The sequence below is a fragment of the Serinus canaria genome, chromosome W (assembly GCF_022539315.1).
Source record: "Serinus canaria isolate serCan28SL12 chromosome W, serCan2020, whole genome shotgun sequence".
NCBI lineage: Eukaryota > Metazoa > Chordata > Aves > Passeriformes > Fringillidae > Serinus > Serinus canaria.
The window spans coordinates 15,916,562-15,935,094 of record NC_066342.1 but is presented as its reverse complement, the minus strand read 5'-3'; the positions used below and the strand labels follow the sequence as shown (position 1 = coordinate 15,935,094).

General features: G+C 47.7%; 1 protein-coding gene and 1 pseudogene across 2 annotated transcripts in view; both read left to right on the top strand.

Moving 5' to 3' along the window:
• Positions 1-18,533, top strand: part of LOC127060968 (uncharacterized) — a 1,003,595-nt gene that overhangs the window by 486,852 nt on the left and 498,210 nt on the right. The gene's annotated exons all lie outside the window — the stretch shown is intronic.
• Positions 1-18,533, top strand: part of LOC103824956 (transmembrane protein 161B-like) — a 72,419-nt pseudogene that overhangs the window by 13,278 nt on the left and 40,608 nt on the right.

Here is an 18,533-nt window from a genome sequence, read left to right as displayed (position 1 = left end):
ACACCCGGGGTCGGGAATCGCCTGGGCAGGGACCGGCGGCTGCACAGCTGGACTAGTGCAGCGGGGGGGACACCCCCAGACCAGCAAGGGACATGGAAGCAATCGCGAAGGTCATAACTCAAATGCATGTTCAGTGGGGAATAGATTGTAAGCTTGAGGATCTATGTCTCACTATACCGAGACTCATTAAATTGGGGGCAATAGATAGCCCCGTGGATATACTCCATTCGGAGAAATGGGATAATTGTACTAAGGTTCTTGCCGAGGAAACCATGTCCTGTGGCTCGGGAAAAGCTCTTAAGTCATGGGGCAGAGTTGTGCAAGCCCTGCAAAAGGCAAGGGAGGAACAGGACACCTGGCGAGCTGCGAAAGCGTGGCTGCTGGCCACGCCGCAGCTGGGGGTGGGCGCGGCAACGCAGACCGTGGAGGACTTAAAACAAACCAGCGGCGAAAAGCCGCGAACGCCGGACCCCCCCCAGCAGACCGGCTTACCATCAGAAGGAGGGGATGACGCGCGGTCGTTTTGGCAGGGACTCGCAGAGGAGGCGCGAGTGGCGGCAAAACCGCCGAACCCCGAAGGGGAGGATAAAAATGCACCACCTCCATATGCGTTCGAAAATGGCGGTGAAAAGCATGTTAAGGGCAGAAATGAAGGCGCTGCGGGCGGAAGTGGAGTCAGCCCGCTAAACAACGCATGCGCGGGCGAGCAGGGGGACGGGGTGGCCCCCGCGCAGAAGCGTATGTCCAATCAGAGCGCTCAGATCACATTATGTCCTTATAGGGCAAGGACCTCCCCCAGCAGGAGGCGGGGGGACCCCAGGGGGAGGGAACGGTCCCACCCCCGCAAGAAGGGGCGGGGTCGGAGCCCAAGAAAAAGGCGGAGCAGCCCGGAAGTGTCCGAGCAGTCGACTTCCGACTGCAACACGTACTCTAGCTCCGAATACGAGAGGGGGTCGGGGAGTTCCGATTCAGACTCGAGTTTTAACAGAAGAAGGGCAGCGGCACATAAGGAAACTAGCCACAGCGCTCCTGCATGGGTAAAGGGGATACCAGAGAAAGATCGAACTCCGCTTACAGACTGGCATAAGATAAAAATAGCGTGCGCTGAATGGACTCCATCAGAAACCTGGTGTTTTCGGTCCGGGTGGGGGGACCCGGCGGAAACCAAAGGACCTATTACCCGGTAAACCCGAAAGATGTGCAGGCGATTATTAAAGCAATCGCAGATAGGGGGATTAATTCAGCCATAGTTTCAACACTTATCGATGGCGTTTTTGGGGGAGACGACATGTTACCTTTTGACATTAAGCAGACTTGCCGAATGATTTTTGATGGGGCAGGGATGATTGTTTTTAAGCAGGAGTGGGAAGATAACTGTATTAAACAGCCAGCCCTGGTAACAGGGGCAGACCACCCACTGCACGGCTCCAGCATACAGAGGCTAATGGGCACAGACCCCACTATGATCACCCCCCAGGCACAGGAAGACGGCCTGAGGGCTCACGAGGTTATGACGACAACCCGTGCTGCCCGAGAAGCCATCCATGTTGCCTCCAAAGTAATAGCCAAACAGTCCCCATGGGCTACGATAAAGCAAAGTGAGAGTGAAAGTTTCACTCAGTTTGTGGACCGTCTGCAGTCAGCCTTGGATGCCTCCACATTACCCTCAGAGGCAAAAGGTCCAGTGCTGGCAGAGTGCCTACGCCAACAATGTAACTTAGCCACCAAGGGCATTTTAAGATCACTGCCGCAGGGGTCTAGTATAGCTGCCATGATCAGACACAATGCAAATGAAGAACACCTTGCTCCCATCCAAGCAGCAGTTCACACTGCAATAACGAGTGTCATGGCATGCTTTAAGTGTGGCCAGGCTGGGCACGTGGCAATAAACTGCCCCCAGTTAGGACACCCATCATCAGTTGCTCCACCACGCCAGGGGAAACCAAGGGGACCATGCTGGGCATGTGGAAGGAAGGGGCATTTGGCTAAGGAATGCAGATCCAAGCATCAGGGAAACGGCAGAGGGAGGGGGCACCTGGGCCGTATCCAGCCTCCTCCCACTGGGAACACGCAGTGGCCCAGCTACAGCAACCCTCAATGGGGCACAGGGTTCCCATGCCCACCACCACCCCCTCAGGGTATGACCTTGTTTGCCACCCAGCCAATGGTCCAATCGAACCCACCTGCACCTCAGGAATACCACAAACAGCCCCTTGGGGAAGAGGTCCCTAGGTGGCTTTGGCCATGAAAGCATGGGAACGGGACCCGTGGGTGGCCGTCGCCGCGAAGGTGGGCAAGCACTCACTGATCGTGTGGGCAGTGTGTCGTCTCCACAACAGCTCAGACAACTCGGCCATCTGCCTTCCCTTCTGGGTGGACACAGGGTCAGATGTCACCGTCATCCCAAACATACACTGGCCTCGACCATGGAAGCTAGAAGCAGCCCCCATGGTGGGCGGAGTTGGAGGGCTGTCCCGAGCCCACAAGAGTGCCCAACCAGTGGCAATAACCCTCTGCACCGAGAGAGGACCGGGAAAAACTATCACCCTCACTACATATGTGATGTTGGACTGTCCACCCTTACTGGGAAGAGATGCCCTTGCCCTGCTGGATGTTAGGGTGACAAATTTATGCTAAGGGCCACTGTAGCATACCCACCATTGCCCATCAAGCTGACTTGGAAATCAGCTGACCCAGTGTGGGTCGAACAGTGGCCCTTATCAACGCCTCGAATGACTGCCCTCATTTAGTTAGCCGTTAATTACACAAGAATCATATAGAACCCTCCACAAGTCCATGGAACACTCCAATTTACGTGATACCTAAGCGGTCTGGTGAAGGCTTCCATCTCCTGCACAATCTGCGGGAAGTGAACAAGCGAATCCAGCCTATGGGCTCTGTGCAAATGTTGCTGCCTATGAACTCGATGATACGGAGAAGACGACCCTGTGCAGTGCTCGACATCAAAGACTGCTTCTTTTCTATCCCGCTGCACGAAGACGACAAAGAGCGTTTTAGCCTTTTCCATCGTCTTCCCAAACAGCCAGGGGCCTAACCTACGCTTCCAATGGAGGATGCTTCCACAGGGAATGCTCAACTCCCCTACCATCTGCCAGATCACCATGGACCGAGCGCTAGCACCTGTCCGGCAGAGCAATCCAACTATAACTATCGTGCGGTACATGGACGACATCCTGATCGCAGCACCATCCACAAGTCAAGTGGACCAGCTGGTGTCAACCGTCTCTGAGACCCTCAGGACGAATGGCTTTGATGTAGCGAGTGCAAAAATAAAAAAGGGACCATGCGTGACCTTCCTAGGAGTGGGAATCACAAGCTCCTACATAATTCCTCCCCAGATGAAAATCTGCCAGGACATCAAGACGCTGCACGACATGCAACAGCTGGTAGGGTCCTTACAGTGGCTCCATAACATCGTCCTGATTCCTCCCGAGGTCATGGATCCTCTAAATGACCTCTTGAAAGGGAAGAACCCATGGGAGCAGAAAACCCTGACACCAGAAGCAGTAAGCTCGCTCAACTTCGTCGAACGTCAGATGTCAGAGAACATGCTCACCAGATGGGATTCAAGTGCTCCTGTTGATCTGTATGTCCACTTTACAAAAAATGGGGGAGTGGGAGCCTTAGCCCAAGGACCCCCTGACAAGGCCCAACCGATACTATGGGTGGTCTTGGGGAAACCGTCACGAGCCTTTTCTCCGGGAGTCGAGTGCCTCAGCGATCTCGTCATGAAAGGAAGGAAACTCGCCCTAAGACATCTAGGCATCGAGCCGTCAAAGATAAGCTTGCCTCTCCGCAAACAGCTCTCTGCGCAGTCAACAACAATATCGGAGTACCTAGCGATAGCCCTCACAGGCTTTGGAGGAGAAATTCGCTACGCAGAAAAACCCCCTTGGACTCGGCTGCTCACGGTCATCGACATCGACCTCCCACCAAAAGTGCTCGACCGACCACAGGCAGGGCCAACCATCTTCACAGATGCATCATCGCAGACCTCCACCGCAGCAGCAGTGTGGCAGTTAGGAGAACAGTGGCAATGTGTCAAGGCAACCGACCCCACGCTTTCGGTCCAACAGCTTGAAGCAGCAGCTGTGGCGCTAGCGTGCGGACTGTTCCCAGAGGAACACCTTAACATTGTGACTGACTCCATATTTGTGGCAAAACTCTGCTTAGCCATGTCCGGACCAGGTGTGTCAGTGTCCCCAGTGGCAACGATGCTGGAGGAAGCGCTCTATTCACGGAAAGGCACCATATCAGTCATCCACGTCAACAGCCACGACCCGATCAAAGGGTTCTACCAGATAGGCAACGACAAGGCTGACGCCGCTGTAAAGGGCATATGGACACTGAAAGAAGCTCGTCAGTTGCACGAAACCCTTCACATTGGAGCTAAAGAGCTTGCGAAAAAGTGCAGGATTTCTACTACAGACTCAAAGCACCTCGTTGCAATGTGCCCACATTGCCGGCAGTCACCACTATGGTCGAGTGGTGTCAACCCCAGAGGTCTCAAAACCTCAGAAGTGTGGCAAACAGACTTTACACGATGCCAGCTGTTGAAACCTCGAGCGTGGCTCGCAGTTACTGTAGATACATACAGCGGCATTATCGTGGCCACACGGCATCTCAAGACGGACTCCAAAGCGACCATCCAACATTGGCTGACAGCCATGGCATGGCTTGGAGTTCCAAAGCAAATCAAAAGAGACAACGGACCGAACTTCATCTCAAAGGTAGTCCAGACATTCGCCTCGAAATGGAACATCGCCTTGGTGCACGGCATCCCATATAACAGCACCGGACAAGCCATCGTCGAAAGAGCAAACCAGACTCTTAAAACCAAGATGGAAGTGCTAGCAAAGGCAGAAGGCTTCTTCAATGCCATTCCCCCGGGTGACCAAGCGCGCATCCTGGCAACTGCGCTGCTAGCGTTAAATCAATTCCCTAGGGGGGATGAGACAAACAGTCCTGCTTAGAAACACTGGGCCACTCGAGCACTAGAGGAGGGCCCGTGGGTGGTGATCAAAAATGAACTGGGGCAGTGGGAACAGGGTTGGAGATCGGTGCTCACAGGGCGGGGATATGCAGCTGTTAAAAAAGACGGGCACATTAAATGGTGTCCACTTAAGTCAATCAAGCCCGACCTTCACCATGAGCAGAATGAGACTGATGAGAGTTGTGAGTTTTTGTTTACAGGACATGCTCGTGGGGCGTCCTCGTGACGCGTACATCCCCGTTCCAGAGGACAGACCACCAAGCCGTCCAGCAGCGCCCGAGAGAGCCGCGCGGGTGAGACTCAAACATCAACGGTGTTTCTGTGTGCTCTTGCTGTTGGGGCTTGTCGCCAAAGGGCAAGCCAGCCCAGACCACTACCCTCATCAGCCATTCAGGTGGGTCATGCGATACCTTAGCAGTCGCAAGGTGCTCAAAGAAATCACCACACCGAACACACCATCTTTCGTTCTTCGCTTTACCGACTTGTTTCCAGGACGACCAAAGGTAGACCCCTACTCCCCACACGTCACACAAACATACCTATCCTACTGGTGTCCAGCCTCAAACCCAGGAAAAAGCTACTGCAATCACCCAGGGTGGGGATACTGTAGGCATTGGGGCTGCAAAACCATTGTTACAGATGCCAGACCGTCAGGGCCTGGGTGGGATCCACAAGAGCCCGACAGATTCTTACAGTTCACCTGGGCACCCACCGGCTGCAAAACACCCTTCTTTTTCCACAGACATTTCCATCAAAACAGTCATAAAATCCCTAAATTTCGGAAATGCACCGACTACAACATGACAGTTTTGCATCCAGATCACCCCAGTTGGACCACAGGCAAAACATGGACAGTAGTCGTTCAAGGGTCGAAAGAGTGGGTGAATGTCCAAATTATCAGACTCCCAGCCTCAATATCCCAATCAGTCGGACCCAATCCAGTTCTAGTAGTGAGTAAACCCAGGGAGGAGATCGCAGTTAATGGTAGTTCTAGCCACGAAACGCAGAGGTCGGAACTAGTCTCCCCATCCGATCTCTTAACCGAACCAAACCTTTCCAATTCATTCATAAACGTGTTAAATGCTACCTTCATATCGCTAAATCAGTCCAACCCAAACTTCACAGAATCATGCTGGTTATGCTATGATGCACAACCCCCTTTTTACGAAGGTGTTGCCTTCGATCTCCCATTCATCTTCTCAAAGTGAAACAATCCACGCCAATGCAGACGGGACACCCCCCGGAGAGGCATTACTCTAAGTCAGGTTACGGGCCAAGGCAAATGCTTTGGCAATGCAACCTTGGCAAAGCAGATGGGCAACATCTGCAAGGAATTCGTTAAACTTAAGGGAGGGAAGTTCCAGTGGGTGATCCCAGCTGCATCGGGAATATGGGTCTGTCACTGATCCGGGGTAAGCCCATGTGTACTCCTTGAAAAATTCGATCACTCTAACGACTTTTGTGTCCAAGTTCTGATTGTTCCTAGGGTCCTGTACCACTCAGATGAAGAAGTGTACTACCTTTTTGAAGAAACCAGCAGGCTCCACAAAAGAGAAATAATGACAGGCTTAACTATAGCCATGCTGCTTGGCTTAGGAGCAGCCAGAACAACCACAGGCATCTCAGCCCTAGCGACCCAACACCAAGGACTGTCCCAGCTGCAAATGACCATCAATGAGGACCTGCAAAGGATCGAGAAGTCCATCTCTTCGCTGGAAAAATCCCTTTCCTCACTCTCAGAAGTTGTCCTCCAAAATAGGAGAGGGCTGGACCTCTTGTTCATGCAGCAAGGGGGCCTGTGTGCTGCCTTGAAAGAGGAATACTGCTTTTATGCAGACCACACCAGAGTCGTCAGGGACTCCATGGCCGAACTGAGAAACCGGCTGAACCAAAGAAAAATGGACAGAGAAGCTCAACAGGGCTGGTTCGAGTCGTGGTTCAACCAGTCTCCATGGCTCACCACCCTGATCTCTACCCTAATAGGCCCAGTTACTATAATCTTACTAACCCTGATCTTTGGGCCTTGTGTACTAAACAAACTGGTGCTATTTGTTAAAAGGCGTTTGAAAACAGTTAACATTTTGTTTCTCGAGCGCCGGCAACTACTTTAAAGCTTGTTAAAATTACTAACACACTTACGATTTTACACTAATTCTACTAACCCATGAAATTGTGTAACCTTTGCATTTTATAACTTTGTAAAACTTTTACTAATCATGAGGGGGGGGGAAATGTGGGAGAATTAGGGATCTTGCGGGTGGAAGATCTCGGGCTGTACGGGGAGTTAGGAAGACCCCTCCTCACCCTGCAGTCCGACCATCGCTCCATACCTGGCCGCTCCCAGCCGGACATGAGTCAGGGAAGTGACACAGACTACCCAAGCCATAAGTACCCCTGAGACCCTGCAATAAACGCCATTTTGCTATCCACCACGTTGGTGTCTGTAGCATTGGACCGAGTGACCCTGTCGAGTTTGGGTCACTGTGCCGGTGTCCGGAACCAGGCCACCACGCCGAAGCCGCAACACATGTTAACAGAGGATTACCCCTTAAAAGCAATAGCCTGTTGCATATTCATGCATCTCATACATGATTCATAAATTCTATTAAAACAAAGAATTCTGTCTGGTCAGTGTCAGCTTCTTCCTCTTAATCCTAAATGGCGTCTTCACGGCTGAGCGAGGCAGGAAGAAACTAGTTTCTTCTGATAAGGGAACAATAAATTCTTTTTCTCTGAAAGATTTAGGTGTCCTGTGGCTGCTATCTTGGTGCCAGTACCTCCTTCCTCTCTTAAAAAATATCCCACATTCATAGTTTTTATTTTAACTACAAAAGTTGCCTTTTAACTACAAAACTACATTTACCATACTATTAAAATGTTAATATAGCGCTACTAATCTTCACAACATAGTACCTATAGTAAATATCTGCGTAGAGCCATATAATATGTACTTTTCACAGTGGATATGTTCTGCATTGTACCTGTAGCCATATCAATAAACTGTTAAGGCTGGGGAACCAATTGGAACACTTGTCACAAATATTCCTTAACTGGCCCATGCCAACTGAGGAGAGAGGCTAGGATGCAAAGTATAGAATTATAAGAGTAAATATTTATTCATGCACATGAGGTGTCCTGGCCAAATTGGGGCACCCTAAATGTGATTTTACATGGGGTTCTTAGACCTTTCAAGCATTCAGGTAGAACACAATTTGACTAATCACTAACACCCACACTACTGATTACTGATCATAGGAAAACTATGCAAGGCAACTATATTTCCGCAGGGTTCCTGCTGCTTGTCTATTGATCCAGAGATCCCTGGAGTCAGTCTTGCTATAGTTACTTATCTATGATGCCAGACGACTGCAAGGGTTTCAAAGACACGTCAGAGGGACTAGGATGCACTGGTGCTATCTCAGTTGTCCCGGGGTATCCTTCATCCTTCGCGAGACAGCTCTGAGCTTCCAAGAAGCAAAGTCCTTATTTCCAGGGCTGGGCTGTCCTTTAGTTTGTTTTACTTAAGCATGAACAATACCAAAGTCTCCAGTAAAATTCCACTACCTTATTACATCTGTCCTGGTTTAGGGCAAATCTGGGAGGAAACCTCCAAAGGAGTGCCTCTAGAAAGCAAATTCTAGCGGCCCCTCTCCCCACCGGTTTGGGAGACATAAATCTCCTTTGAGAGAAGTGGAAAAAACTGTTTATTTAACAAGCAAAGTACTCACAAACATGGAAAAAATGAATAATATTAAACAATGAAACTTCTCATTGTTCTGAAGAGAGGGCAAATTCACAAAGTCCTTCTGTGGATCAGAGAGAGAGTCCTTTTTGTGGGTGTGTCCTCGGCTTTCTCTCAGTCTCTCTGGGGCTCAGGTCTCTCTCTCCAGGGCTCGGGTCCTGTGTCCCAGCCACAGTGCAGCTTGGGGGGGCCCCAGATGATAGTCATGGTGTTCCCAGACCAAACAATAGCTGAACAGTTCCAAAAAACTTCTGGTTTCAGCTAACTAAAAAAACTAACTAAAAGCAAAGGAGAGCTCTCTCCTGCTGTCTGTGCTGCAGACAACACAGTCCATGAGAAGGAATGCGGGGGTGCAAGTGCAGTTTCTGCAAACTGTGTGCTTCTGCTTCCCCCCCTCACTCTCGGAACCAGTCTTAAAGGTGCAGAACTTAATATCCAGCATAAAAAGAACATTGGGGATACAGTCATCATAAAGTCACCCTAGGACATCATCACAGTGTATAATGTGATCTAATATATATATATTAACAAAATTAATGTACTTTCATACTATAAAGACTGATTGATATAATAGTTAGGAAAGGGAATTTTGTAACACACACTTATTGCTTCCTTCCTGTCTAAACAGCGAAGCTTGCTTTCAGAGGAAACTGGTATGTTGGAGTAGATGGTGCCCACCGGATTCTGTCCTAATACATACTCAGGACATAACATGTAGATGACATTTAGACCTCTATGTGTAATCACAGTAGTATTTAAGAGACATGAAAAGTAAAGATAATAATTATTGACATACCTGGTTGTTTCTCAAGATGTGTGCTTACTTGAACTTGAATTAATGCTTTTACTTAGGTAGATGAAAACGTCTCTATATGGGGGAAAAATGGTCTGCATACTACTTAAATTTGAAATGTTATTATATAATGAACGAGTTAGTTTTGTTTTATCTGTGTGTGCTTTATTTATTGTTTGTTTGGGTTTTTTTCAACAGAAAATACAATGGTCATATTGAAAACAAGCCCCTAACCATTCCAAAATTCATTGATCTTCATCTGTAAACAAAGTCTGTGACTGAAAGGGATACCATAGGTAAGAATAAGTGGATACAAACAACAGCATATTATATCAAATACATCCTGATATTGTTTTCTATCAAGTGTTTATTTGCAATAAATTCTGGGAATATTTTTTCAATAGATAACGAAAGAATAACAGTACAACTGATTATAAAGAATGTGAGAAGGAAAAATTCAGACCTAAATCTCTTTTGTTGTTCCATGGGTGGCATCTTAATAGCAGTATTAGAAAAATGATAAGTAGGTGAAATCCAGCATAAAGCACACCTACTGCTGCAATAGGCATCCCTAGCAATATGAGACAACACAAGGATCACATCACTCAGTGTCTTTGAAACAGATGTAAAAATAGCTTTGTACAAGAAAATGGTAACTGGCAGATATTGAAACATACTTTCTGCTCTTCTAAAATAGGAAATGCACTGTAGCACCGAAACCTAGTTCTTTCACCCACACCTCTGAAATTTTGAAGTAAAATATTTAGAAACCAAAACCACTGCAGAAATAGATAGCATTTGTTTGAAAGTTAAGAGGCTCTTTTAGAAATGGTGATTTTTGACTCCTTAAACACAACCAATTTTTCTGTTCGTAGTGGGCTGACCTTGGCTGGATGCCAGCTACCCACCAAAGCTGGTCTATCGCTCCCCTCCTCAGCTGGACAGGGGAGACAAAGTATAACAAAAGGCTCATGGGTCAAGATAAGAACAGGGAAAGATTACTCACCAATTACCATTATGGGCAAAACAGACTCAACTTGGAGAAATTATTTGGATTTGTTACCAATCAAATCAGAGTAGGATAATGAAAAATAAAATCAAATCTTAAAAACACCTTGCCCCTATGCCTCCCTTCCTCCTGGGCTTAACTTTATTCCCGATTCTTTCCATCCTCCCTTCCAACCGCATGGGGAGACAGGGAATGGGGGTTGTGGTCAGTTTGTTACACATTGTTTCTGCTGCTGCTTCCTCCTCAGGAGGAGGAATCCTCACACTCTTCTGCTCCAGTGTGGGGTCCTTTCCACAGGAGAAAGTCCTCCATGAACATCTCCAGTGTGAGTCCCTTCCATAGGGTGCAGTCATTCAGGAACAGACTGCTCCAGCATAGGTACCCTGTGGGGTCACAATTGCAATGCTCCAGTGGGAATTCCTCTTTCCATGGGTCTACAGGTGCTGCCACAAACCTGCTTCAGCATGGACTACCAATTGGATTTATTGCCAATCAAATCAGAGTAGGATAATGAGAAACAAACCCAAATTTTAAAACATCTTCCCCCCACTCCTTCCCTTCTTCCTGGGCTCAGTTTTGTCTCTTGGAGGTAGTTAGCCCTGGTTCTGTCAAACATGTGGGAATCATCTAGCAGCTTCTCAGGGAAGCCACCCCTGCAGCTCCCCCCATAGCAAATCCTTGTCATGTAAACCCAATGCAGAGGAGCAGACTGCACTTCATTGTCAAGAATTGTTCTTTGCAGTTCCTATAATCTATGGGAGAAAGAAAAGCTCTCTCTTTTTAAATCACCCAACCTGCATGGAACATAGCATGTTCCCCAGAACGTTTAGGATGGTGTTTACACAATGAGTTACTGGTATACAAGAGATGCTATCAAAATCTTGAAGAACAAACCATCAGTGTTTTAAGTTTGTTTTTTAAAAAGAAAAATAGGAAGCAATTATATGTAGCAGATTATATGATTGTCAATGAGCTTTTAGTCTTAAACAGACAATCAAACTTATCTACATTTGTATCTACACTTCAGTAGATAACTATTTTTTTAATATTGATTTTGAGATCTAAATTAGACATGATTTTTTAAGTTAGCAGGTTAATGCATGTCACCGACATGTTCTATGAAAAATCCTTTCCTTAGGATTTTTCCCCTCCTGAGAAGCCTCAGGAACAAACTGTAAACAATTCTTATCTGCTGCTGTGGAATGCAACAGGGGGAATCTGTGATTGGTCTCATCTGGTTGTTTCCAATTAAGGGCCAATCACAGTTCACCTGTCCAGACGGTCTCGGGCAGAGACAAGCCTTTGTTATTCATTGTTTTTCTATTCTAAGATAAGCCTTCTGATGAAATCCTTTCCTCTATTCTTTTAGTATAGTTTTAATATATTATCTATCATAAAATAATAAATCAAGCTTTCTGATACATGGAGTCAACTTTCTCATCTCTTCCCTCATCCTGAGACCCTTGTGGACAATACCACAAATGGTGACCTTCGAGTGGAAAAAAGGGACATCACCACAAAAGGTGAACACCGAGGACAGAATTGACAGATGGTGCCTCGAGTGAAAAAATCACCACAATTGGACCCTGAGTGAAGAAGAATTCTTCATTTGGTAAGCCCAGAGGAGCATTGCTACATTTGGGTAAACCCCGAGTGTTTGGCATCGATGGTCACCTACACAAGTGACCACAGAAGTGGCTTCTAGCCAAGAGCTGAAGAACTGAAGATCCTGAAATTGGACAGAGTTCACAGCCAAGGCTGGCCACAGAGAGAACCTTTTGAAAAGTCTCCAAGACAAGATGTCCGGGAGTCTTCGCAGCACAAAGCAGCCTGCTGAAGCCCAGAGGACACTGTCACAAGGTACTGTTTACACTGCCCTTCCTGAAAATGCTGCCCTTCGTGCAAGGTGGGCTAGGATGTGGTCAAGGGTGCCTACGGAGGCAGAGGTTCCATTCTCTTTCGGAGATGAATAAATTATTGACGACTGGCAAAAATGGGGTCATTAATATAGAGTTCCTATGGTGAAGAGACATTTCTATGAGTTTTTCAGATGGACAAAATACTATGGCTTTTTCCCTGATCTGTTGTATTCCCTAGATTCCTACATATGGGACTGCATGGCATTGGTTTTCGAGGATGCTTTGCACCATGAGGGATTTGGAACTCCTCACTGTTATCCAGCATTCAAAACTCTCTTCCCAATTTTGAAATTGAAAGAATATTCATTCAAGAAGATTGCAAAATTAAGAGGTTTTTCGCTGGAGCTGGCAAGAGTGGAATTTGAGCAAAACCACGGTCTGAAGGTTCCCAGCCCCCCCAAAAGGTGGTGGGGGGGACAAAGCTTTGCCCGCAGCAGAAGAAAAGTTTTTTTCTGCGCCTTTGGAGCATGCTCCGACGGAACAGCTTTCCCCGCATCGTTGCTCTCAGGGGGGAGGTGAGTTGGCTCTGTCACTCAAGCCGGAGCTGCGGGCCCCACCCCGCAGCCCCTCTGGCGGCCTCGCTCGCAGCCGGACTGGACCCGTCGACTCCAGCGGAGTTTGTCGGCGTTCCCGTGGCAGAAGCACCGCCTCCCGCGGCTTAGCCCGAGTTGCTAGGCGACACCCTCGACAGCAGCGATGATCGACGGCAGCCCGTCCCGGAGTTGGGACCTGCAGCCCCTGTCCCTTCTCCTTCTGCATCGCAGCCGGCAATTGCCTTCACAGCGGTGCCGGCGGGGGTCGATCCCACGCCGCCCGCTCCAGTCCCTCCTGCGTCCGACCCTCCAGCACTGCCCGTGAGGGCTCCGACCGCGGCGGTCTCGCATTCGCCTGCCACGCCGGTGGAGGAGGCTGAGGTTGAGAACCACCAAGCGGAACCATCATCGGAGCCGCCTGTGGCCCCACTGCTCCCCGCGGCGGCAACCGCGGTGCCTGCGATCAGCCTGGATTCCCCCCCAAGCTTTTCGGGCTGTTGCGAGGTTGCCCCTGCGGGGGGAGCTGGGAGAGGGGAAGGGGATGCCCGCCTGCCCCTCCGTGGGGGGGTTGTGGCTCGACAGCTGATTGTGGGCTCAGCCCATCTGCCTGCTTTCAAACTCAGCGTTTTTCGCGGGCCGATTCGGGTTTGGTTTGGAGGTTCCCGCTGGGGGTTGGAATGCCTGACTCCCCCTGCGCGCCCCAGCGGCGTTCGGGAGGTGGCTCCTGAGCCTTCTGCCTCTGGTCCCCAGCCTGGTGGGGGTGGTACCGAGGGGCAGAAATAGGGAACACCTTTTGCATTTGCATTGCAGAGGCAGGAGAAAAAGTGGAAAGTGAGCATCGCTCACTTGCTCTGGGGACAAAGCACCCCCAGATCTGGGGTGATGATCCCTGGGAAAGCTTCTCTTCCCCAGCTGCTGGTCTGCACCGGTTCAGAGGGGATGAAGCGTTCAGTCACTCGTGCTGCCCGGGCGTTGGCAGAAGGGTGCTGGGTTGAGAGAACACAGAGCCCGCTCCGCGGGCTGGGTCTGGCTCGTTTTGCTTGGTTCCCTGGGCCAGGGCCTCCGCCCAGCCAGTGCCTGTTGGGTTTGGGGGCTTTGCTTCCCCTGTCAGGACCTGGGCCACCGTTCTGTGAGCCAGGTCTGGGATCCCTGTTCCTTCCACGAGGGCCAGGGCCCCCGCAGGGCCTCAGTGGCTCCTCTCTGCTGCTGCTCTTTCTGATTAAAAAAAAAAAAAAAATTAAATAAAAAGAGTTGAAAGAGCTAGCAGCTCAAAAAGCATTGAAAAGCCAAATTTTTGGAAGCCTGTTTCAGGACCAAAAGGGACTTTCAGCAATGGCAAAGAGGAACATCTTCAGTTTTGACTTTTTCCTGAAACTCAGCTGTTTGGACTTGAAGCAATAAACTTTCTTTGCATTGTTTATGCATTTTCTTATATCTTAAGATTGTTTTAGTGATGTGAAATAAACAGGGCAGGAGATATTTCTCCCTTTTTGATGCCTTTATTAAACGTGATCAGCTCAAGGCTGGGAGGCCCGACGGATCTGCGGGTTCGCCGTCGCAGCTCCCTGGAGTGACTCGGAGGAGGAGGCAAATGCAGCTTTGTCCACCAGGGGACAGAGCTGGGGGTCCGTCCTCACGAGCGCAGGCAGGGGTATACACCCCCAGGATCCCGATTTTGAGTTGGCAGTCTCGGGTCTTGGCTCTAACCAACATCTACTTAAGTTGTGGTGAGGAGCCATTAAGGTTTTCAGAGTCTCTGCTGGTTTCTCACCTCACCCCTGATGTCCAGAGACCACTTTGATCTCTGAATTCCATATTGGCTCTCTGGTTTAGGGGTTTATTAATTGCGTTTGGAATAGGGGCTTGCCCCATTGCATTTTGGCTTTAAACTTATCTGCATATCAAATCCTGGTTCCCTCCCCTCTACCGTCTGGGGGGATGCCATCCTCCCACCTGGCCACAAGCAGGGTGATGCTGATACAATAGAGTGAATTCTCAACCATAGATGGCTAACGACCCGATACTTAACAGGTGATTCAACAAGCAGCTAACAAAAGCACTCCTCTACCAGAACTGGTTAAACTTGTAATTCTACTTTTGGAAAAAAAAATGGGTTACCCTTTTCTTGTTCATAACAGTTCCCCCCTCTTTTTCTTTGATCGAGCTTTAACTTAAGCTAGCATCAACTTGCAATTTTTAAATTATGAGCATAGAATTTACCAGGCTTGCCTCAGTAGCATCACGTTCCAAGCACAACCAGGCTTCTCCTACAGGGCATCTTTCCAGGAGTGTCTGCTTAAAGTGGTGGTATTCTGGGCCAATACATTTTCTCATCCTTTTGACAAAAAGACTAGTTGGGAGAGGTTAACACAATCAGGGTTAAAGTTGGTGTGGACTCTCAACAAGGAACTTATTTCTTCCTCCTAGAGGAGTTGGTAGCATTTACTGCATGGCTCTCCTGGGCTCCCCTGAGCACCACCAGGAATAAAAGCCATCATTACTACTCTTCCCAAGAGTCTGGTATGGGTCATCTTACACAGCCTCCCCACCTGGCCTTGCCTCTTGGGGTTTTTTCAGCTCTTTAGAGTCCCTTTTACTCTTTCTTCTGGTTAAATATCTCTTGGTCTGTCCTTACTAATTTGGTCTGTCCCGGGGAGGGTACTCTGTAGAGGACTGACCTGGTGTCCTTGGTCTTAATTTGGGGGAACTTTAACTGAAATTACTCATTAACAGCCCTAACTTTTTACAACCTTTTTTCAAACACAGAACTTTTTAAAACACTTTAAGGTTTGTTATGATTCTGATACCAATCTATTTCTTCATACAGTTCAGTCTTTTTGATGCTTCCTTCTGAGAGTCAATTTTAAGTCTTTTGGTCTTTTTATAACAGTATACTCTGGTGCATTAACTTGTGATGTGGTTGACTCTTGTCTTGAGTTAGGGGGTGAGTCATCTGGAATTTAGTCCAATGCTAGAAGGTGAGAGGGAGAAGGTGAATCTCGGTCTAATACCAGAGGAAGACAGCGGTGTTGAATCCTGGTCTAATGCCAGAAGACAGTGGTGCTGATTCTAGCCCAATGCCAGATGGAGAAGCTGATGTTGAATCTTGGTCCAATACCAGAGGAAGATGGTGGTGTAGATTCTGGCCCAATGCCAGAGGATGCGAGTGGTGTGGATTCTGGCCCAATGCCAGAAGGTGAACCAATGCCAGGAAGGGAGAGTGGTGCGGGATCTGGTGTAGTGGGTCCAACTCTTTCTTCTGGTCTGCACAGTTGAATTAGCCATGAGGAGTACCTGAAAGGGGCTTGCAAGTATAGGCATTAATGATTTCTTTAAAACTCAAATTTCTTGGGTTAATGTTATGTATAATTGGTTAATTTCTCTTTTTTTATAGCTTGCATGTTTCTCTAAACTTTTTCATACTCTGTAATTTGCAAGGAGCCATATTTATCTCTGTTTAACTAACTTAACTCCAAGATAGTGTTTTGGGAGTTCTCTTCTGGTATGCTTTTTCTCTTTTTTATTTTTTTTTTTCATCTTTACTTACTAGTTTTCTGTTCTATTTTCAAGATCTTATCTACTCATCTTTTGCCTCTGTTTCTCAATTTCACTAACAGCTTAATAATTACCTTTTTAATCACTCACACTCATAATAAACTTTTTCACACACTACTTTTGAACACAATACACTTCTCTTTAAGAAGATGTGCACAATTCACATTACCCGTACTTTCATTCATCTACATTCACTCAATTTCTCATTCACCTTCCCAAATTCTTTCACACTCTCAAGACACATAGTGCATCTTTGCAGGCCATACACACTTTCAGCTAAAGCTCCCACCTGCCCAGGGACTATAGCTTGATTTGCAGGTCACACACACCCTTTGGCTAAAGCCCCTACTTGCCTGGGGACTAAAACTTGGTTTGCGGGTCATGCACTCTTTCCACTGCCCCTCACTTCCCACCCGCCCGGGAAGTTGAGGCTGACTTTGTGTGACTTCACTCTCACACACACTACAAGAAAACAATAAGGTACCTTTTTGATCTCACATCACTTATTACAAATTTAGGTGTTACTGTCCAATCTTGGCGCTATTGGATATTTCTTCACTCAGCTGTTTTGTCTAACCCTAGATGTCTTCGGGCATTGCACTATATCTTCTGCTACATTGTTAAGACAGGCTTTATGTGCTCTTGTGTCTACCACAAATTCAAATCTTTCATTTAGGGGTCTCCTAAAGTATACCAAGGGCTCTTCTGGATGTTGCATGGGGTCCCCTAAAATATAGAGCCCTTGACACCCTTAAAATTCACCTCTAAGATTCTTCTCTAAGTTATCTTGTTCCCTGGCTATTGCTTCATCAGTACTGAGCTTTCTACAAAGCCTCTTTATATTACTTATCCCTCCACAATAATAGCAGCACTTGATTTGAGGTCTCTCTATTCCGCTTGCACCTGACAGTACTGCCCTATCCTTGCCTCCTCCTGGTGGTGGACCCTTGGATCGTGGGATAGAGTAGTTTGCCCCTACACTTTGTCTAGCTACTGCAACCATGATCTTGGCTTTGGCCTTTGCTCTTTCTTCATCTCTCCTTAAATACACTTTTAATGCTTCTCTCAGTAACTCATTAATGTCCTTCTCTTGCCAATCTTCAATCTTTTCTAGTTTTTTTCGTATATCAGGCTAAGATTTGGTAACAAATTGGACCTTTAGTAACACTTGACTTTCTGTGGTGTCTGGGTCTATTTTGGAATACAACTGGAAATTCTGCTTTAGGCAATTAAGCCAAGTAGCAGGAGTTTCATCTTTCTCTTGAGCACCCTCAAATGCCAACTTGGTATTAGTTCTTTTGGGAACTGACTCTTTGATCTCTCGAATTATCAAAGACTTATATTCTATCATGGCCTTCCTCCCCTCCTCTTGATTAGGGTTCTAGTTGGGATCCATTAGTGGCAATTTCTGTTCTCCTGATGGCACTTGGGGTCCCGGACGGTTATCTTTTTCCCAAATTTTTATGCCAGCCACCCTAATCATCTGGACTTCTTCTGGGGAGAATAATATATTCAGAATGGAATTCATCTTCCCCCAAGTGTAGATATTTGGACCTAAGAATTGATCTACTTGATTAGCTATGCCCACTGGGTCCTCAACTAAATGTCTTAACTCTTTCTTGAATCCTCTCACCTCAGAAGCAGTTAGAGGAGCGTTCACAAAGCTAACACTTTTTGCTACCCCTCCCATAGGAACTTCTCTGAGGGGAAAAAGTCTCTCTACTTTGGAGGTCTTAGATCGGGTATTGCAGTATGGCCTATCTTCAGACACTGAACTACCAATCTGAGAGACACCAGGATTCCTCTGAACTCTCTGCATGTCACCAGGTGTATTTGGTGATAATGGTTTACTAGGCAAGGAGGTATTTGTGTCCCAGCTAGGAGGAGGTAAAGGGACAGCATTTGCAGGGGGAGCAGAGCCTGAGTGCATATTAATCAGAGCTTGAGAAAAGGTGGAGAATGCAGCAG